The sequence below is a fragment of the Hirundo rustica genome, chromosome 12, assembly GCF_015227805.2.
Source record: "Hirundo rustica isolate bHirRus1 chromosome 12, bHirRus1.pri.v3, whole genome shotgun sequence".
NCBI lineage: Eukaryota > Metazoa > Chordata > Aves > Passeriformes > Hirundinidae > Hirundo > Hirundo rustica.
The window spans coordinates 7,229,225-7,251,618 of NC_053461.1; the positions used below are offsets into that span (position 1 = coordinate 7,229,225).

General features: G+C 42.7%; 1 protein-coding gene across 4 annotated transcripts in view; it reads left to right on the top strand.

Moving 5' to 3' along the window:
- ATP2B2 (ATPase plasma membrane Ca2+ transporting 2) overlaps positions 1 to 22,394 on the top strand; it is a 393,065-nt gene that overhangs the window by 142,052 nt on the left and 228,619 nt on the right. For all 4 annotated transcript variants that reach the window (XM_040076442.2, XM_058422233.1, XM_058422234.1 and 1 more), the window contains exon 3: positions 2,450 to 2,549. The gene's annotated coding sequence lies outside the window, so the exon portion shown is untranslated. The remainder of the gene's footprint in view (positions 1 to 2,449; positions 2,550 to 22,394) is intronic.

Sequence of the window (22,394 nt, forward strand, 5' to 3'; positions counted from 1 at the left end):
GTGCAGCTGATGGCCACAATTTCCTTTTTCACGTGCTGGAAATCTTGTGCTATATTTGACTACTGACTACATGAAGAGTGATGGAGAAAAGTTAAAATATTTCATTTTACAGACCCATGTGGGTGGATGTTAAATACTCACCCAAGTCCTCCCTAAACAATCACCGTGGCCCAGCAAGGGGTCCTTGAAGCAGCCCTGACTGAATAGGTTATAGGAAGAGTTTTAAATTTTCCTTTATTTTGCAATCTTGCCACCTGGTGGTACGGCCTAATAATAAATATTTGGTTAGAAACCTGTTCCAAAAGTTGTATTTTCTTTGGCAGACAAAGTGTTGAGGCTGGACTTCCAAACTGGATCCTACATGGGTTCCTGTTTTTAGCAGGCAGATTCAGTGTGTTCTTCCTTCACTGTCAGTGCCCTGTGTCTGGGCAGTGCCAGGCTGTGCATCCCTTGGCATGAAATATCATAGAGCTTCATCAGAGGGTGGCTTGCGTTGGAAGAGACCTTAGAGATCATCCCCTTCCCCCCTGCCATGGGCAGGGGCACCTTCCACCATCCCAGGGTGCTCCCAGCCCCAATGTCCAGCCTGGCCTTGGGCATTGCCAGGGATCCAGGGGCAGCCTCAGGTTCTCTGGGCACCTGTGCCAGGGCTTCCCATCCTCACAGGGAACCATTTTTTCCCCTCATATCCGATCCATCCCTGCCCTCTGGCAGTGGGAAGCCATTCCCCCATGTCCTGTCACTCCAGGCTCTTGTAGAGTCCCTCTCCATCTTTCCTGCAGCCCCTTCAGGCCCTGCAAGGCAACACTGAGCTCATCCCAAAACTTCTCTCCAGGTGCACAATCCCAGCTCTCCCAACCTTTCCTCCAGGCAGAGCTGCTCCATCCCTGGGATCATCCTGGAGCCTCCTCTGGGCTCTCTCCAGCAGCTCCAGCTGCTCCCTGAGCTGGGGCAGCTCTGCAGGTGGGGTCTCACCTGAGCACAGGGGCAGAGGGGCGGAATCCTCACACTGGGGCAGGGGGATTTGGGGTCCCAGAACATGGCTGGAGCATATCCAGCCTCTCATCCACCAGCACCTCTAAGTCTTTCTCTCCTGGGCTGCTCCATCGTTCATTCCCCAGCTCCTACTGATCTCTACAGACATGAGGGAAGAGAAAGTCTGGAGATAATCTGTCATCCTGGAACACTGTGTTATGCATTAACCTTCACAGTATATTTGAAATGTATTTTACAAAACAGTGGTGTCCATGTCCTGGAAGTCCCAGATAAATTATACAAACTGAACTGACCTAAGTTACGGTAAAAATATTTAAGGGATGTGGCTATACCTGAAACAAGTCCTACAAATGCCAGCAATACGGAACTTAAATGAGTTTGAATAGTTTAAATGTTCATTTGGGCACAAAGTGGAGAATGAATAAAGCCCGTGATGTGCAAAACCTGGCAGAGCTGACACATGGTGGCAGGAGCATGGGAAAGCTCATTCCTTTATGCTAATCCAAGGTGAAGTAGATGTGGTCTTACTGGTGTCTGCAGGGAAATCCTCATTTATAATGAAAGATGTTTTCACATGGTGTTCAAAGGCCTTAAACAATCCAGTCTTAGCAAGCTGAATCCAGACATGATTTACTGAGGGGTGTAATGAATTGATCATTAGCTGGAAGTTACAAGGCAGAAGAGGATGTTTGCTCTCCCAGGACCTTCCCCTCCGGCTCTGCCATATGCTGTGGTTTGGCGCGAGAGGAGCCGAACGTAACTCTGTGCCTTGGGTCACAAATGGCACCGTGCTGGAGCACAGCAGTTCCCTTCTGACACCAAAACATGAGAAATGGATTTCTTTTTGTCTGTCCTTGCGGTGTTGTGGGGATATACTCCCACGTGGAACACCTGCACCGCTTCCTGCTGCCTGTCATTCCCTGCACCCTCCCGAGCATCTCTCGTGAAACCAGCCAGAATGCCACTTACTCACCATGATATCGCTCTGGTGACCTTAAGACCTCTCAATTATTCCCTTCCAAGTTCTTATGTCATGCAAGGAAAACCAGGGGAATGTTTCCCCCTCTGCTGCTGCCCTCTCTGCTGACCTTTCCCTCTCAGACACAATGCACACGGAGTTTTCAGTTTCTAAAAACTAGATTAAAAATCACATTTATTTACAAATATGAGAGGCCAGAGGGCTGCAGCTCTGATAAATAGCTAAGAAGAGATATCACTGGTACTGGAGGCCTGTGTTTTTGAGTTTTTAATTCACATCTTTGGTCACAGAGTTGGAACTTTTTAATCACTTTATTTTACTGCAAAATGTCCCTAACTATTTATGACACTGGATGTTTGCTCTTGGATCTGTTTCTCCTGTGGGGTATCCTTTAGATCAATCCTTGTTTGTTCTATTAATTTGCTTAATTCTCTGGGGTTTGTCAAGTCTAATTATCTTCTTTTTTTCTTCCAGTTTTGAAATCAAGATTGATTAGCCAACACGAGAAGACCCAGCTGGTTATGTGACTCAGAACCCTGTTTATGAAGCACCCGCTCCTTTTTACAAGACAACTGTAAGTTGTTAAAAAAAAAAAAAAATCTACTGTTGTAACCTCATATAAATTCTGGAAAATTCTTGAGGAATTCACTTTTATTGGTAAAGACAATCTTGAATTCTACCTTGGCCAGCCAAGGACACAGAAGCTCTCTATCCACTTTACCACACTACTACCAGAGGTTTTTTTCTCCGCACACTGACGGTTTTACATGGTTTAAGGAGACACCCCCCTCGATTAGGATGATGAGTCTGCTGTCTCTTTTCATTGTGTTATGTGAAATGTGGGATCAGGGAAGGTAACAAACCTGTTTTGGAGTGCACTGCTGGTGGGTCGTGTAAGGAGATGCTGAATCCCAGCATGGAGGTGGTGCAGGAGGAGTTGGCACCTCTGCAAACAGGTACCTCCGGCAGAATTCTACATTCTCCCAGAGACCCTGGGATTTTGGACCAAATAATGCTTCCTCTGTACTTGATTTAGACAATTTAGGTATTTTTTTTCCACAATTATAAATTTGTTTTTCATAAGGCAAACCCTCAATTTTACTCACAAACTAGAATTTCTCATGTAAAGCATCAGTTACAGTCTGTAATGCAAGTGTGGGGATGCAGAAATGAAGGCTCCAGCAGTAATAGCGCGTGGCTTAATTATTTTTTTGATCTATACCATGAGCTGTATTTTATAAGCTCAACTTAATAAAATTATTAGATCCAGGTAGAGTGCTGATACGTTTGTCATTGTGTTTGATGTGGTGTGAATCTTATATATCCTTTTTCACTTGTGTGAAAATGCTCTGCCTTAGTGGTGATGAGACATTAATTGCTGTAACCAGGTGGTGGTGGGGTTTAATTATTAAATTTTGGAAGCCATACATTTATAAATGTTCCATTTAGATGAGCAGGACTCCAGCCAGTGCTATTAGGTATGGAGCAGCACCACATTATCTCAAGCTTTTCTTTAGTTATAACTGCACTGAAAGCCAGGCAGGCTGGGCTGGCTGAACTTCATAATCTTGTTAAAATGGCATTGCCCAACTGCCACTGATTGTATAAAAATTCCATTATTTTGTGAGTGGAAGGAACGAGCTGGTATTTATTCTGAATTTTCTCTTGAATAGCAAGTGATTCTAGTAACTTGCAAGTGGTGATACAATGCCTGTAGAGTCTCTGTTTTCATTTGTTACCTCTCTTGTTGCTGAAGGTTCATTAACCAAGGAGGGAAAATGAGGTATAATACTCAAACCATTAGAGAAAAAAGGGAAAATAGCACTCACTTCCTAGTAAGTTTTGGGCTTATGAAATTGTAGAACCAAAAAATAAAAATTAGTAAGTATTAACAGTGAAACAGTTTTGTAGAGTGAAGTATAAGCTTAGTATTGATTTTTATGACTGCAAGGAGATGTCTGAGCTAATTTACTTTATGACAACAATAAAAATATTCCAAAAATATTGAGATAAGTTTGCAAGTTATTGGGGAAGAGAGAGAATCACACTCTTTTTTCAACAAGTAAGCATGGGAAACAGAAAGGTAACAAGAGCATCCTGTTGCTTTGAGTGTCTGTTCACAGAACTCTCCCTCTCCTATGGTGTGTGTGGAACAGATTTAAAGCTCGATAGGAGAAGCACAAAGAAATGAATAACTCAGATTAAAAGGCTTTGCTGGTTTTCTGTGAGTAATGAAGGGAGCTCTCTGTAGATTAGAGCTCTGAGTTCTGTATAGCTGCTATGCAGAATTCTGCACAGGCTTGTTTTAGATTAATTTTTCTATATTGTATATTGAAAAACCTGAAACAACAACTGTTGTGTTAGGAGGTTTATAAAAATAGTTACATTGTACAAAGTGGCACTTGCACAGCTCTAATGCATTCAAAATAGTATGTAATGTAAATGTGGAGAGGAATTACTCAAAGGTTTGCTCGTTTTGGTAATTTCCAGATGGAGTTCCACTCAGGTGATGAGTGTACTTGTAGTTCTCACCTCCATGTAAATGACTGATGGGCTCTTTTAGCTAAAACTAACCCAACTTACATCAAAATGTTCTGGTAGGTGTCTATATATATTTTTTTTTTTCAGTATTGAGCAGAATTGAAAACATGGTCATAATGACTGTGTGGGCAATTGTACCATCAAGTATTTCAGAGTGCTCAGCATCACTCCTCCCTGACAGCAGCAGTTTGTCACTGGTGCTTTAATGAAGGTTTTAATAAGTGCAACAAGCTATGCAGACCAAATATTGTGCTTGTCTTTCAAAGTACTACAGATTTGAGCTTCATTTTCCCCCCAAACTCTTAAAACAAGTAGTCTATAATCTATTTGTCAGACATTTAAATGTCTGTAAGAGACTGAAAAGCAAAGACAGACTTACTAGAGAGGGAACTTTCTTAGTCATTCAGCTATTATATTAAAAAAAGAAAAGCCTCCTGAGGTGTGTGTGTTTTTTTTTTTTTTTTTTTAAATTCCCCCCCCCCTTCTTCCAGAGAAATAAGCGGAGTTTGGAATACTGTAATTTTCTCTATTTCTCAGTATAATAGTTTCAATTCCTGTTGTGGAAGGCTAGCTGCCAGGCAAAACCACATGATTCTGTGAGCTCGTAGAGATAAAAAATGGTAACCCCCAAACCCAAACTCTCCTATAGCCTTCAGCCTCTCCCATCCCATTCCAGGATAAAATGGGCTGAATCCCTGGAGTCCTCTGCTTAACTTCCCTCCCAACCAGAGCTGAGGCTGCAGACATGGAAGGTGTTGCTGCTTGCACTGATGAACACAAAGCACCTGCTGTGCTCGGAGCTTGGCAGGAGCTTTAGACAAGAGCCAGGAGATTCCACTGCTGTGGGAATGCTCTGGGAATGCTCTGGGAAGGTGTCTGCTGAGCCCAGGAGCCCCCAAGGATTATTTTTTCTCAGAGGCAGCTGCAGGTGTTGTCCTTTCCTGAAGATGTTCCCATGTGAAGTCCTTCTTGGTTTTGTTTTGTCATCCCCGTGATTTATTGGAGTTATTAAGGAGCTATTTTGGGCTGTGCTGTTATTTCCGTGCTGCTCAGCACTGAAATGCCAGCTGGAGCTGGGGATGGAAAGCTGGAGAATGGGTTTATCTTGTGTAGCTGCACCTGCTTTCCCCTCCTGGCCTGTAAATGCAGGTCACTGGGAAGTCACTGGAACTTTGGGCTTTTCCAGCAGCGAGAGAACCTTTGGCAAACAGCTTTTGTCACTTCTGCCCCCTCCTCTGGAGGCAAACGGCAGAGAACGGGGCTCCAAGTCTCACTTCTCTGCAATTCCCGGCACAAACTATCCATCAGCTCATCCCAAACAATGAGAGATGTCAGCAAAATCTGGTTTGCAGGGTGATGTTGATGCCTTGGGCAGGCTGTACTGGAACAGAGACTGGACAGAGCTGGAGAATAAAGTAGATATGTATTGAAAAGCCTTTAGGTCCGCCTTGGGCAGGACAAGAGCCTGGCCAGGGCTACACCCAAGATGGACCCAAAATGGTCACAAAATGGACAAACAGTCACGAGGTCTCACACTTTGATCTGTTTTAGTCCATTTGCGTTTTGGGGTTTAATTGTCCAATTCCAGCTCCAGGTTGTGAGGTCCCATCCTTGTTCCTCCCTCCAGCCACCCTTGTTTGTGCTTTTGGGCTGAAAGTTGTCCTTGGTGTGCAGCAGGAAAAGGATTTGTTTTGTGTCCCTGCTGTGTGCAGAGAGCTGAGTGACCCTGAATGTGAGCTCAGAACTGCACCCTGGGCAGCACAGAATCTGAGAAACGGGGAAGCTCAAACTTCAGGCACCAATGTCAGAGACAGATCCATCCATCCATCCATCCATCCATCCATCCATCCGTCCATCCATCCATCCATTTATTTCTGTGCTACTTTTGTCCCCTGCATTTGAAAGGGAAGAAGAGCCTTTTCCATTTCCTGGCACTTGTGAATGTGATGATGTTCCTTCAGAGGGGTTGTGCAGAAGCACAGCAGATCCGCACCTACAAAAACCTGTACGTTCATATTCTCTTCGCACAACTAAATTAAATATATAAATATCTGTGAATGAATCTGAACTCTTTCTCCTTTGAAGAGCAAACTTCCTTTAATTAAATAGTCTTTTCCTACTTTCTGATGTTAGTGACATTTTATAATCATACAATTACTGCTTCATTTCAATTTTATCTCATTTTCAGAGGTCAAGAAGGGTAATATTCCAACATAACCAGACTCAGTGAGAGGGTAACAGATGACAGGAGTTCTTGCATGGGGTTCTCATCACTAGATCTTGAAGTGCATCAGAAGAATATGGAATTTTATCCCTGTTTTAAAGGTGATGGGAACTGTGGCCCTGTGAGGATGTCCAGCATGGTTATGCAAACTTCTCCACGTGTTCTAGTGCCTAAATATCCCATTAGACTCCTGAAAAATAGATTAAAATACAATGTGGAAACACAAGAGCAAGAAAATTTAATGGAATCTTAATGGGATAAAATAGGGATTTAAAAAAAAATAATCACATTGTAATACCCTATTACTAATTACTGTTGCCATTATTTTTTTCTTTCTTTCTTACTACTTTTGATACACTTTTCTGATTTAAAAATCTTTGGAAATATGGAGTATAACTCAAAAGATAACAGCTTATAGTAATAAAGGGAGTATTTTTTTAATTTTAATTTTATTATAGGGTTTTTTAAAATATATTTTAGTTTTGCATGTTGGGGATTTTTTTTTCCTGCTTATTTAGTGGATTTGTGTGTTGCTGCTTTAGGGTTTTCCTTGGTGGGCTCTGTGATGGTACAGAGTTTGTAGGTGTGTTCTTGGATTTTTACTGGCTTCTGGCTCTTTCTGGAGCCCAGATTTCTGCAGGTTTCTCCTAATGCAGAGCATAGAAATGGGAATTTTTCCTAATGTGACACACAGAGGGCTCTGTATAATTCAAATGCTAATATGTAGAAACCAAATCTCACAAAGGAGTGTGCTAACATTCGTCTTTATTCACACTCTGCTTCAAAGGATACGTGCCAAGCCTTGCTTGACACTCAGACCATTCTACTTGTACAAATTCAGCCCTGAAAGGCAGAGAGAAGCGCTTCCTTTTTGCCTAGTTTAAGTCTTTGATCCCATGGAAAAGTGACTTTTTCCTTATGTGACCCCACCTGAACCTTCTTTGCTGATTCTCGCACTCTCTCCCGCATTTCCGTGTTAAATTTCCCTTTTTAAGGGAGAAACTGAACTGGAGAGTCTGGATAGGGGATTTTTTTTCCTCCCCGCAGCTGATTTTATTGCTTTCCTGGTTGCTGGGAAGTCTCTCCTTGACTTTGGTGTTCTTTCCTCTTTTTTCCAGTTTACTCTGCAAGTGTGGCTCCTTGCTGAGATCAGCCTGAGCTCCTTTTCGACAGAACACAAGTTCCTTTTTCACCTGGTCCTTATTAGAATGCATCCTGAGCTCAGATCCTGCTCAGTAGCTTAGGGTCTATGTTTTGTTTGCTTTTGGTCATGGCTGTCAGAATTCCCTTGACTTCAAGAATTGTGCTCTCTTAGAGCAGGACAGGCAGGCAAATTCTCTGTTTGCTTCCAGTTTGCCGAGCCAATCATTTCCCCTTGCAATCCTTTTTTCCCCCTGGAGAATTCATCCAATCCAGGGATATTAATACCTCTCCTGGATGGGTATTTGATACTGGCCTGCTTTTGCAGGGCTCTGCAATTCACTGGTTTTCCCTGAGCTGGAGTTCTCTTCAAAAGCAGCTGCAGAGGAGTTTGTGACCGCTCCAGGATGGGACCTACCACCACCACCCTGGCCAGCTCCAGGCTTGGCCCTGATTTCAGGCTCCTGCTTTGTCCCATATTCCAAGGCACAGGTTTTGAACTCTTTGGCTTCTCCATCATTTACTTGCGCCATTCGGATGGATTGAGCGACTTGTTCCCGAATCTCATTTTAGATTTCCCCATAATCTCTCTCTGCAGATGTTGGTGCTTCAGTGCTCAGTGGAGTGATGCTTTGCTTTTTATGTACTCAAGTAACACACAGTCTGCAGCCAGCTCCTGAAACTCACACAGTATTTAAGAATATGTTTAAATGCAAGGTCTTACAGAAAATGCAAATTCATTACTTCTCTCTTGATTCTCACGATAGATTTCTGGAGAGTGCTCTGAGGCTTTTTTTTATTGGTGCTATCACTACTTTGCCTTCATGCTGATTTTCTTTCTTTGCCAGAGCCCTATAACACTTGTTATCAGTAGCTACAATTTCCTGCCACCTGTGGTGGAATATATTTCTTCATTACGAGCTTTTTGCTGCTTCCTCAAGTTTTGTCTTTGATTAGCTGCTATGGAATTTTTACACATCATCATCGCTTGTCCTGCAAAACTTGATTATCTGATAGATATGAAAATTCCTGCTTCCAGCTTCTTTTGGCCCAGATAATTTAGTGCCACTTCTGGTACCAGCACTGACCTGAACTGATGCTAAATCTGGTGTGAGAGAATGTGGTGGAAGGCTGGGTTTTGTAGAGTTTATTTGGGATTTGTGGTTGTGTTTATTTTCCCTCCTTTCCTTAAAGTGTAAGAGCACTGGAAATGCCAAGGCTGGGATCATGACCTACCTGAACTGGGCGGGAGTATAGCAGAGCTCATAACTTTGTAGTCTGAATTTGGTGAACATTTTCTAGATCTTATTTGCAGCAATTTTACACCCCTGTTTTAGAATTGGTTATAATTTTAATTGTCTCTTTATAAAGGACAACATTTAGCAAAGGTTTGCCACTCACTATAAAATGTGGGAATGATGTGCTGTGAATTCTTCTGCCCAGACCCAAAAAGAAGAGAGTGTAAATTACATGAGCTCCTGGCTTCAGAAATACAAACATGGATGTTGTTTTTGTCCATTAAATGCAGTTTTATGGACTCAGTTTAAAAAACCCACACTTTTTATGGCAGGAGCAGCTGCCCAGCTTCTCCTCTGTAGCAGGTAGTTTCTTCTCTCCACCAGCATCCTCTGGGATGAGGATAAAAACTGAGTTTATCAGAGTGTGACAAAAGGAGCATGTGTGTATATGAAGGCAAATGTAAATTTCCAGCCTCAAAAAGAGGACTTGGTAACTGCAGATGTGTGGCTTAAACACTGTAGGAGGAGAGGGAAGGAAGGGTTTTGTTTCTTTGTGCTGAGCTCTGCTGGAGCAGCTGCTGCGAGCTCTGCACGGAGCTGAAGTGGCGTCGGAGGTGAAGCTGCTGCCACTGTCTGGGATGAAATGATCCAGCTGATTCTGCTGGGAAAGCACTGCCCAGGGGGAATGCTGAGGGAGAGAGAGAAGAATCATTTCCTATAATCTTTATTGGCATTTAAAGCTTTACACTTGCAAACCTTACCAAGCCCCCGGATAGAAATTCAAGCTTGGAGGGAGATGAGTCCAGGTTAATTTTTAGAAATTTGTGTTAGACAGAAGAGCCCTAAAAGCCTGGTCATAAAATGATCCCTGGCACTGCTGGAAAAGCTGTAAGGATGACCCCAGTGGGTGTCCCTGTGACCACTTTTCCCAGGTACTTCTGTCACTTCCGGGCTGCTCTGGCTGATGGCCTCTCTGTTTGTTTGGTTGTCTCCTTTGGGGTTTTGTTTTGGGCAGGTTTCTGTTGTGGTTGGTTAGTTGGTTTGGTTTTTTTTCCCAAACCTCACTGCTGAGGGATCCTTCCTTTCCCCATCATCCCACAGGTCCCCAGAGTGCCCAGTCCTGCTGGAGTAGGTGGTTCTCACCTGTGCATATTTCTGTCAGTGGTGCTGGAGGAACAGCACCCAAGTGGAAATTAAATCAGTGCCCAATCCCAACCAAGCTGTTTTCTTTTTGGCATGCAGGCATTTCTCCCCTCAGTGGGATTCCTGGAGGAATGACATGGCCATGGAGCATGTGGGACTCAGGGAGCAGCTGAATCCTCATTTTCTCATAAGCCTCTTTTAATTTTTCCTAAATCCCATCAAGTAGCATTTTTGAAAATTAGCAATGTACAGTTTCTGAGGAGAGCTAGCAGCAGGTTCTTTCTTTATGGTGAGAGTTTAACAAAGGAACTTCTTTTTCCATATCCAGCTCCAGACCTTCTGGATCAGAAGTGGCATCTGAAGCAAAGCTTGGAAGCACCAGGAGTGGGTCCTTTGCAGGGATGATCCAGGGAATTGTGGAGAGTTGTTGGTTAGTGGATTATGCAGGGTGGTGGGGTTGCTTTGTGTGAACAGATCAGACCAGGTGATGGTTTTTGGGAAATCTGGTGAATGGGCAGCCAATGAGGTCTTGTCAGAACAAAGGGTGAGTGCTCCAGCTCAACAGCCCAGGGCAGGGTCCTCTGATGGAAAGAAAGAAAGAAAGGAAAAGAAGAAGGAAAAAACAACTGGAGGCAATCAAATTACAGACGCAGCCCAACTGTTTAATGTTTTAGAGCAAAGGATAACAAACTGGGATTGCAGAAGCTAAAGGAGGAGACTGCAAATGTTCAAACACAACATTACTAAGGGTCAGAGAATTTTCTATCTTGTCTTCATGGTGTTTAAATTAATTTTGGTAAGGTATGGATGGGTAAAGAGCAAAATTTTAAAAAAGGAGAACCTGAAAAAATAATTTTACTGGAATCGGCTCCTGAAAGAAAAATAGCAGAAACAGAAACCCATCCAAATCATCATTAAATATAGAAAGGGGTTTAAAGCACTGGATTTTTTTGCAGGTGCGTGTGTATGAATATACAGAGGGACTGGTTTGCCTGTTCATACGTGCACTGCTGGAGTTCAGCAGCAGCCCCAAGGTACAGCAAGATTTAAACCTGTGAAAAGCTTCAGTTGTTTCCCATGTGGAGGCTCATTTGAATCCTCTGATTTTGCTGCAGAAACCTTGGCCCTTGTGATGGTGTTATTTATTTTTCCATAAATTTTGTAGGTGACAAGACTTTTTATTTCTGTGGCCAAATTTGAGTAAAACAGATAATCTTCACACTGCAAATTTAAAAAGCACGTGATTTAGATTTTTATTTTTCACTTTGCTTACAAAAGGTTTGTTGTGCTCACAAAACACTCTCTCATTATAAGACATTTTAAGTTCTTGTGATGGTGGCTCAGTTCTTGTCTGCTAGGAGCTGGAATCTGGTTGGAATGATTCATTTTGAGCTGCTATTTTGGGGGCACTCACATCATCTTGGATGAGGCTTCACATGAAATGGATGGGAAAATAGGAATTTATATCCCTCCTCCACCCAGCAATTTAAATGAAAATCCATAACACTTGAGCAGGAGACTGTCATTGGGAGCTCTTTGGGAAGAACATGCTTTAAAAATACAGCAGGGAAAAAACAAGGCAGGATCTCAGGAATGGTGGGAAATGGAGGAAATCCTGTGGGCAGTACCCGAAGCCACACTTGGCTTTAAGTCACAGATGTTTGCAGAACCTGAAGAGAATATCAGCCAAACCAGCTCAAATGAAATTAAAACTGCAGCAAGGCAGGAGAGAAGCTCTGCTTATTTTCTCACACATTGAGGCAGAAGGATCTGCTCCCAGATGGGGTTTGGAGTTGTTTGTCATTGGCTGGGAAGGATGGAGAAGGAAGGGAGAACACAGGTCTGTCGTCAGAGCTCTGAAATACTACCAGAGAAGGCCACTTTCCAAAGAGAGGAGTCAGATGTTATATAAAATGGGATTAAAAAAAATAAAATTAAAACTTTTGCACTGGGTAACAGTCGTGTCATTTTCATGGCTGTGGCTACTGGCTTGAAGTCTCTGCCAGTTTGTTCTGTAGCGTGTAAAATTGAGTGTTACGAGCAAATGAAATACTGTGACATTATTTATATGAGTATTTCTAAAGTACAGAAACAAAATGCACTTCTGCTCATATACCATCAAAATGAAAAAAGTTTATTGCAGCTTTGAATGAGCAGTGAATTTAATGAAACTTCTGTTACACTGGGCTTGGTTCCTTGTTGATTAATGAGAAAAAATATCCATATTTCTCAATGCAGGAAGAAGTCATGTACAAAAGTACAATCTGAATCATATTTTTCATGTAAGTTGTGAATAGTTTAAAGGTTTTGTTTCACTGCTCTGCAGTGTGTTTGCTTTTATTTTATTTTATTTTATTTTATTTTCCCTCTTTGTTTATAGGCTGCAGCTGTAACATAACCCAGGCAAGAGTCCTGTGATGTTACACTTGCCCACTTTGACCAGTCAGTGATGAATATTCACTTGTTGTGGGAGCAGATGGGATTCCAAGTCCGTGCAGAAATCTTGTTAGAAGTATTTCCTTTTGTACTTCTGTTCCAGTTCTTTTCACAGCACCCTTCCATTTGGGACGTGTTTGGGGAGATCTGTGTGCTGACAAAATATTGAAAGGTGAACAAAGAGGGAGTGGAATGGATCTGTCCTCTCTGCCCTGTGAGAATGCCTGACACATTCTTGGTGTGCTCCTGTGTTCTGAGGGGTCGTTTCTACCTGGATGAAAGGAAGTCTGAACTCTGCAGAATTTGGGTGGGCAGGGATTAAGGTTTGCTGTGTGGAAAGCAGGGACTGGTCATTGAGGAGCAACTTTGTGCTCAGCTTTACCACCAGTAAATGAGTTATTCCCACACAAGTCCTGGATTGCTGTAAAGGAAAGGTTTTCTCCTAATAAAGCCGTAATAAGTCCGAGGAATTCTTGCCAGAAATTTTACAATGCCAGTCCCATGGAGTTCTAAGGCAATGTAATGCACAGTATTTATAGAACTTCATTAAACATCACCTGTTAATTCCCCTTCAAATTGAGGACAGGGAACCAAAGTAACTTAAAATGAAGAAAAATGACTCTGCCATGAGACCTTAATGATCCTTTCCATGTCTTGAGTACATTCCCTGGGATTATTCTGCTAATTTTCTACCTTTAATTGTTTGGTAAATGAAATTATAAAGTGATGCTGTACATTAGACTGGAAATTGTTTGGTGCTGGAGCTGTCTGGCTGTGTGAATTTTGATGGACAAGTCATTTTTCGCCATAATATCATTTATGTATCTGGACTAATTCTGCCATCCGGGATTTCACAGCTCCTTCTAATCGATTGCTAAAATTTCATTTTTGTGATTTTTACCTTTTTCTAAAGTAGTCCTTTCACTCATATTCTGAAATAGAAGGAAATTTTCCTAGAAGCAATTCTTTGTGCAAACTCTCTTCTGGGGAGAGCTCTTATTGCAAAATGCCTGATATCTTTACTGCATCTGATCCAAAAGTGCAAAAGGTCAAAAACGTCCTAATGTGTTTTGGAAATCCACGTGTCAGCACAGCACATTTCAGAAGGGCTCTTTGGGGCTTTGTAGAAATTGCATTTTTCCTTTTCATTTTAATTTTATACCTGGAAAGGATTAGAGGAAGGATTCAACTGTCGGCCGAATGGTAAAACAGAAAATATTTTTAGAATGGAAGATGCGTACTGGGAAAGATTGAGGACTCAGAGGGATGTGGCATGATCAAATATTTATAAATTTTAATTATGAGTAATAATTAGTGAGTGATGTAGGAAAAACATTTTTAGTGAATTTTTTCCATCTCCAATGCCAGATCTCTGTGTTTGTTTGCTCCTGGTTATTATTCCTGACCTTGTTCCCTACTGAAGAGATCTCACAGCAGAGTATCATCCAACCCAAAATATCATTTCCTAGAGAGCAATATTGAGTCATTGATTTAGTTACTCACTCTGCCTTTCCATCACCCTTCATTTTGCCAGAGCTGCTCCCTGGTGATAGTGACCTTGCAAGATGACAGATTAATTCCAGTGTCTGGGAATTTGTGCAGGCTGCTACTCAGTCTGCTCTTTTACAATACGTGTACACAAAATATAATATTCTTTAATGCATTAAGAGCAGTTTAACTTTGACCAGCTCAAATGCAGGAGAAGCTTTAGAAACTCATCCTTTTTTTTCCTGCTCTCTGCTCTTAAGTCCCTCCTGTCACCTGCAAGTCCTTTGCCTTCAATCTGTTCAGTGGCAAAATGAAGCAGCATTCACATAAATCTTACAGTGCCTGGGTGCAAGATGCACCCAAAATGTGTCACAAATCTCACAATGAACCAATCTGTGGGGTCCTGATGTCAAATTCTTGATGTCACCTGTCAGGATGAGCTGCCCAGAGCAACGAGCCTCATTCCAGGGCAGTGGAACTGGGCTCTCCAGGTACCTCTGGGAGAGAGTATCTTCAGAAGCTGCTCTCAGAAAAGCAGCCACAACTCCTCCAGTCCTCCCAGCTGCTCCCCAAAATCTCTGTGACAGTTTAACTGCTTTGATTTTAATCAAAATGGCCTTTGGGAGATGGCTTCACTGTCACTGATTAATGTGACGATTTTAAAATGGGATTTTTAGAATGGAATTTAGGGGATTTTTTTTACCATTTTCATAGCCCTGATGAAAACCACTCTGCAGTTTGCAGCCAACCTGTTTTGGTTTGGGTTTGTTTGTTTGTTTGTTTTTAACTCATCCATATGGTCGTTATGAATACATGGTACAGAAGGTGCTGAGAGGGACATATTAATAACTGGGAGCACATAAATCCATTAAAGATTAACTTTGCAGTTGTGACTATGCTTATGCATATTCTGTTTTCTGTTGTGGGAAATATTAGTGAAAAGCTGTGAGAAGCAACTGCAAAAAGAGGCTGTAACTTCTGAGGGATACAGAAAATTCTCTTTGCGTGCACACCGTGGAGTTTCCTGAGCAGAAGTGATTTATGTTTGATTTTGCAAAGCGAATGTGCACACGACATATAGATGTTCTCCACTGGGACACTTTGATTGAGTTTAGTAACTTGAGATCAGAGAGCCTTTGTGGTCAGTGAGGGATCACCATCCATGGCATAATTACCTTCTTGTGGAAGGGGACGATCGACCTTTGTGAGGTTTGGTGGGGCTGAGACACGTGGTTGCTGCATCACATCTTCAGCTGATGGAAAACTGGGGCTTGGCCTTTTTTTGGTTTGAGCTCCATGGGCCCAGTCCTGCCCTGCTCTGGCTCCTGCTCCCGCTTTGAGCTGATCCAGGTCCTGCTGGGTCTTCAAAGGGCCCATGGTGGAAGCAGCCAATCCAACACCTAAAGCTCTGACGATGAAGGAAAAGCACTTAGAGAAGAGTTTCATTCTTTAAAAACCAAGATGGAGCTGATTCTGTTGAAGTTCCTTAGTGCAGCAGTTGTGCTCAATCCTTCCCAGGGACAGCAGACATTCCATAAGATCACAAGCGATTTTAGCATTGGGATTAAAATCCAATGCATGTTCTATGGTTAATGCACTTTCAGCTACATTTGTCTTGAAAGGAAAAGCTTTAACTCCTCATAATTTATCCCATCCTGTGGGTTTTTTTAAATTTTTTTTTTTTTAAAGAGGACTCATTATTGCAGAAAGCAAAATCAAAAGCTGCGTGTCTTTGTGAATTTAAATTTGCATCTGAGCTGTTGCACCAATTGGCTTCCAGTTGGGATTTTCTTTTTCCTGGAGCTGATGGGATAGCAGCATGCTTTGCTTGGGCAGTGATAATGGCCCAATGGAGTAGTAGTTGAAATTGAGATCCTTGAAGGAATATTTGTTGACAAAAGCAGAACAAGAATCCTATTCCCTTCTCCTTGAGCATCACTTTGCTGCAGTTAACCCTGCGGTGAGCTGGCTGGGGAACGAAAAAAAGCAGAAACAAAGCAAAAGCCGAGCTTCAGGAAGACAGAAAGGAAATTTCTGTAAATCCAGGTCTCTGAAATTAATGTCTCTGAGGTGAAGACAAGCTCCAGTCCCACATGGGGAGCAGGGAGAGGCTGCACTGAGGAAGAGAAGGATGTGGCACAGGTCTCTGGCAGGAGGCATCTCCTGCATCTGCTTGGGTGTGCTCCATTCTGCCTCTAAGAGATGCTTAACTTCCAAACTGAAATATTACACTGTCAAAGAGAGTAGAAAAGAACCTGTAGAATCTGCATCCAAGAAGAAAGATTAAATGAAACAAAAATTAACAGTTTTTCCATTGTGAGATTGCTCTTGGATAGGGGAGGAGTGTGGCTCTCACAGAGACATTAATTGGGCTCACAAGGTTTGTTTGTCACCTCTGAATGAGAAACCTGTGTATATGGAGACTCCAGAGAAGGAGCAAACACTGAGCTCCACACGGCAGAGCTGTGCAGAGGTTAACTCTGTGACTATGGCCGGGCCTCATCTGATGTGATAATTACCTTCGGCACTTCTGTGTCTAGGCCTAATTCATCTCGCAAAGATAAGGTCATCATTTACATCTTAACCTCGTTCTTCACGTGCCAAATAACACAGCTGTTACAATAAAAACTTAGATCTTCAAGTTGGGAGTAGGGAACGGAGGCCAGCGTCTGGGGCAAAAGCAGTATTTGGACAGGAAAATATGCAGGAGTAGGTGGAAGTTTTGCCTCAAAACAAGCCTTGCGTCGGGGTTTTCAGTGGGTAAACTGAGATTTGCTGTGGCGAGACGTGTCCAATTCTCCAGCAAACATTTGTGGATTTCCAAAGAGGCCATGGTTCAGGTGGTATCTTCATGCCTTTGGTGGCATTTTATGGTAGGCTCTATAAAGTTACATGTGCCTGGTTAATTTTTAGTTTTGTACTGAGGCTCAGAAACACTTTGTGCAAATATGCTTTGATAGAGGCTAAAATCCCCAAACTCCAACCTGGGACAGTGTTTAGTGTATTTGAAATAGGAGTGGCACGGGTGAGTCCAGATAAAGAGGGGAATATTTAAGAATTCCCAAGGTGAAGGAGTCTGTAATTGCTACCTGGCACCTGAAGAGGAGATCTAAGTGTAGTCGATAGCTGTGTTGATGATTTCTCCATTAACTCCCGTGTGTGTGAGTTCTGTTTACAGCTGAATAATTGTTTATATGTAAATAAAGCTACTGCATCTTTCTTTCCCTCTGTAAGGGCAGTTTTAGCTTAATTATGTTGGGGGGAGGTGTGTGGGGAGCTGGGGAACGTTCATCTTATGATTCATTTTGAATTTGCTTCCTGTCTATTTGCTACGTGCCACACTTAATTGAGTTGTTGTGGTGGGTTTTTATTTATTTATTTATTTATTTTTATTTTTTTTTCTGCATGGAAAAAAATGTGCATTCTTTCCCTCTGGTTTTAATCTAATAGGTGACATTTTCATTCTTTCTGGAGAATTCATTAAGGTGAGCTGTATCTTCTTTTCCAGGCACCTGAGCGGGCTGAGGTACCACTGTCATTTCTGGTTGTGGATGTTTGGACAGTTATAGAATCGCTTTAATTGTGTTGGGGCTTTTTTTTTTTTTTTTTTTTTACGGTGTGAGAGAAGAGAAATCATGAATTAATCTCTTCAGTGGGCCTTGGCTCCTCTCACAGCAAAGTTTCCCTCCCGTAAATGCTCAGTATTATGTCAGCTCCCTAGAAGTGTTCATTATCACCTACACACTGGGCGTCAAGTGCTGCTTTCTAAAGAGATTAGTACCTTCTCCTCCTCCTCCTCCTCCCTCACACTTGCTCAGCTAAGGAGAAGAAAATCCAAATTGCCGCAGCCATCCGGGATGGGAGACGAAAAATAATGCCCTGATTTGGATTTGGTTGCTGCTTCGAGGAGAGAAATGAGATGCAGGATGTGATTCCTCCTCAGTGGTGCTTTTGTGCTGACCTAATTCCACCTGACGTCAGGAGCTTTGGCAGCGTAGGGCTGAGCTTTGGATGGGGCTTAGCAGAGAGGGGCTTTGAGGCTTCCAAACCCCCTCTGCACACCCGGGGTGCTTCATTAGGGAAACAGGGGCTGGAAGCGAGGCAGGCATGAAAACCCAGGTATTTTTGGGATAGGGAAGGGAAGCAAAACTGCCATCAAAGTAACAAAAAACCCAAATCCTAATCAAAGGATATATATATATATTTATATATATATATTTGTTGTTTCTGTTTCTCTTTGTGGCTTTGGTAATACACCTATACCCGTGAGAATTTTGGCTAATAGGGCCCTTATCAGTTTTTTTTGCCAGCCACCTGGCAAGAACCACTCACATCTCTCTTATAAGGGCAGGAATTTGGTGCCCTTTACCAGGCAGAACTGACAAAACCAGACAAGTGCAGATTAAGCAGGGGAAAAAGAAAAAGGAAAAAAAAAAAAAAAAAAAAGGAAAAATTTCATTTACTTATTCCACAGTTGATATTCCCTTGGATACCATCTGTGCATGCAGTGAGGACACCCAGAATGAGAAAGGATGGATCACAATGGAAAAAAGCAAATGAACACATTCCAAGCAAAACACACCTGTAGCAGTAATGCCTGCTTTTGTGGAACAGGAAGGGTGGCAGTGTTCTTTGAGTTGTGTAACACACAACTCTGTTTTACAGAGGTGAACAAGAGACAGTGGAAGGAGCTTTTGAGGAATAGGACATGCTGCCACATTGGGAAAGTGCAGGGAGCAGCAGGAGGAGGAGCATTTTCTTTCCCATCTCTTAGTTTCTTTTAAATTTCCAGCCATGCCAGCTAAGCACTCAGTCTGGATCTTCCTGCTGAGGTCTGCACTGAAATAATTCTGGAAACTTTTACATTGTTTTTTGCTTCCTGTTTAGAACCACGGGGTCATTGAGGTTGGAAAAGACCTCCAAGATCACAGAGTCCAAACTTTGAACGCCACCTTGTCAGCCTGACTGTGGCTCTGAGTACCGCGTCCAGTTGTTTCTTGAACGTTTTGGCATTCCTTTGAAGCAAGTGACTGGCATTAAGATTCTCTGCTTCTGTCTATTTCTGCTTTAAGCAGACTCCTGCAGCCAGGATCGTGTGATGTTACGTTTGGACAATTCATCCTAATAAATAAAAGGCCATGTTCCTTAGGCTGCCAATTCAAATTCCAAGGAGAAATACAGTGACACCAGCAGTCTGGGCAATGCCATTTCAGCCTTTTCCACGGAGCTTCTGTGCCAGAATGTTTAATAGATGTGTCCCACCCATTTTTCTGGAGGATTTAATGGTTTTGGAGCAGAGGTTTTCCAGCTGTGGCCCTGCTAGTGTAAGTTGGTGCCCCTGTGCAGGCTGTGCCTCTGCTTGGTGGCTCTGACTTCTTGGTGCTGTGCCTGCAGCAGCAGCCCTGATATTTTTCCCCCTTTATCCTGTTGGACCTTGCTGGTAGGGAGGCCACCAGTTCTTGGTTGTGGGCAGCTCCTCCAGATAGGCCAGGGAGCCCTGGGGCAGAGACGCAGGCGTTGCACTGGGGTTCGGGATCTGTGGAGCAAACGGGGAATGGTTCTGGAGGTGCAGAGGGAGAGGTCTCCCTGCCAGGGTTCATGGATAAGCAAAGGAAGTTTGAAGAGCAGGGCTGGCAGCATTGCTGCTGTTTTTCGGGTTTAAACATCGGGCAGATGGATAAAACAAACTCTTCAGAGAGTGCCTGTCACTAGGAGCTCACAGAAGACAGAAAAAGGCACTGTTAGTGAAAAAAACCCCTAATACTGGAGGATTTTGTGGCATTCCGGAAGTGCTACTCGAAAAGGTCTTTTCCAACCTAAATCATTCTGTATGTGGGGCTTGGAGGAGCTGCTCCAGGTGTTGTTCAGTGCACAGAAGCTTTATATCCATGTTACACAAAAAGGGGGGTGAGTGTATTCTGGACTGTTGGGTTTTCTTGTAGGATAACGCAGTTGAAAGGTGAGGAGACACGAGTTCAGTTTTATATCTGAAGAGATCTGGAAATGCAATTAAATCAATAGGGGTAATTTTGACATGAGGAGCAAAGAATATGGGACATGGAAGGCAAGCCAGAAAAAGAAGAGCTGCTTCCTGAGATCAGCCAGGAGATCTGGGGCTGGGATTCCTTCAGACCTCAGGTTTGTGTTGACTTTTATGCTGGATAAGTCGATGTTCTGAGATTTGACCAGAGTGTGTGTCGGTTAAAAACTGGGAGAAATGTGCCCTGAACAGTTTTGAGGATTTTCTAATGAAAATAATTTTTTCCATGAAAATAATAAAAAAAAAAACCTCAATATTTTTAAGAACTCAGTGGAAAAAGTCTGTAGTCCTCCCCAGCTCTGTATTATGCTCAGTAAAACATGGAATATTGAATTTACTCCTCTGAATTTTTTGCTGTAATGTAATAGAGTGCAATAAATTCCCCAGCGATTTGGCTACTTAATATTTATTTTGTATTTACCCAGTGGATTGTATCTGCCTGTGGAAAGCCTTCCGTACTGAGAGTTTATCTGAGTATTTAGCAATCTTCTGTTTGTCCTCGCTGCACATTTGGGAGATGATCTATCGTGGATATATTTAGGAAGCGGACACGATGAAATTAAATCACTTGGTCAAGGTTACAGGGAGAATCTGAGATGGATGTTGAAATTAAGCCTGGATCTTCCTAGCCCTGAGCTAATCCTGTTGCAGCATGGTCGCCCTCTATTTGAAATCTCTTCTGTCATCAGGGGATTGTTTGTGGCTTTGGCTGAGTTTGCTGCAGCCACAAAGTGTCTGTGGTACCTGAGTGGGGACAATGGCAGAACAAGCAGCCCCTCTCCCCCCACCCCAACTGCTGGGCAGAGTGAACCCCTCCTCCTGGAAAAATTCCCACTTGTTATGCAAGTTTAGAGCCCAGAAGAGCCTCAGTTAATCGTTCAGCTGGATGGAGAGGAAGCACTTTATTCCGGGTGGCATTCCCAGAAAGTATCTTGAAGTAGGAGGAGTGGAGATGGGCTGGGAATTGAAGGTGCTGGCCCCGACCTTGGTGCCAGGCAGTGCCACCAGAGGGGTCAGTGCGGAGGTGAGGAGAAACCTGCAGGGCTCCCAAACTTGGTTTTGAAGTGTCTGGCTTGAGGACTGATCACAGAATTGGGGCAGTGTGGAGCTCAGCACAGACCAATTGCTCAGCTCTTCCCTCCGGGATTTTCCAGGATGATATAACCGAACATAAGCTGTGCTAACTCTCATTCTTTTCCAGCTAAATATACATTTGTGGACTTGAGCTGATTGTGTGGTGATGGAGAGGCAGCGTTTTATGTAAGGCGTGTGTAGGAGACCTGAGCGAGATCTCGGCAGGGATCATATTAGAGCCTGTAAATGTGGGATCGGTTATTTACAGCTGAAGGATGCGGGGAGAGGAAGGGATTAAGGATCTGAATCCCACCGTTCCATTATCTCCAGAGAAGTGCTCAATATCACACTATTTGCTCAGTATAAACTAAAATTGATGCCTGATTACATTAGGTGCCATGTTTATAAAAGATGCGCAGTTGGTTTGAAAATTAAATTCCTTAGTTCGTTAGAAACCTTGAGGTTTCAACCCCTTAAAAAAAAAAAATAAAATCCAGAGCTCTTTAGGGTTATCACTGAATCTTTGTAAAACTGAATTACTTTAACTTAACTGAATGCTGGTTTTGCTGTGTCCAGCAGCAAATTTTTTAGTTCCTCTTGCTGGATCCACAAGTCAGAAACAATGTTTAAAAATAATTACTTGGATTGGTTCTGTAAGGGCTAGAAAAATGTGCCAGAATAATGTTCATTGCCGTGTAGTGGTTAAACATTCCCTTCCTAGAGATTGAAATCCCTGCCTTGCTGCTCTCATGCTGATTCTGCAAACACACCCAGAGTCTTTCACTGCTGGAACACCAGTGCAATCACTTTCCCTATTCACGGTGCCCAAATAAACCATGTGTTTAGGTTTTCTCATAAACAAGGAGAAAAGAAGACAGATTTTCTTACAAGTGACACAATCTTGTTCTTTACAGACAGTGATTTCAGCATTTATTATTTTTGCCTTCCAGGAAACACAGGATCCAAAACTTGTATAAATTAAATATCCTGGTGTAGATTCTTTAATGCTGTTGTATCTCAGATTTGCATAATTCATGCTTGTCCAGTGGATTCCTTAAATACCATATTGAAGGATTTTAGGTGGTCCTTTATAAA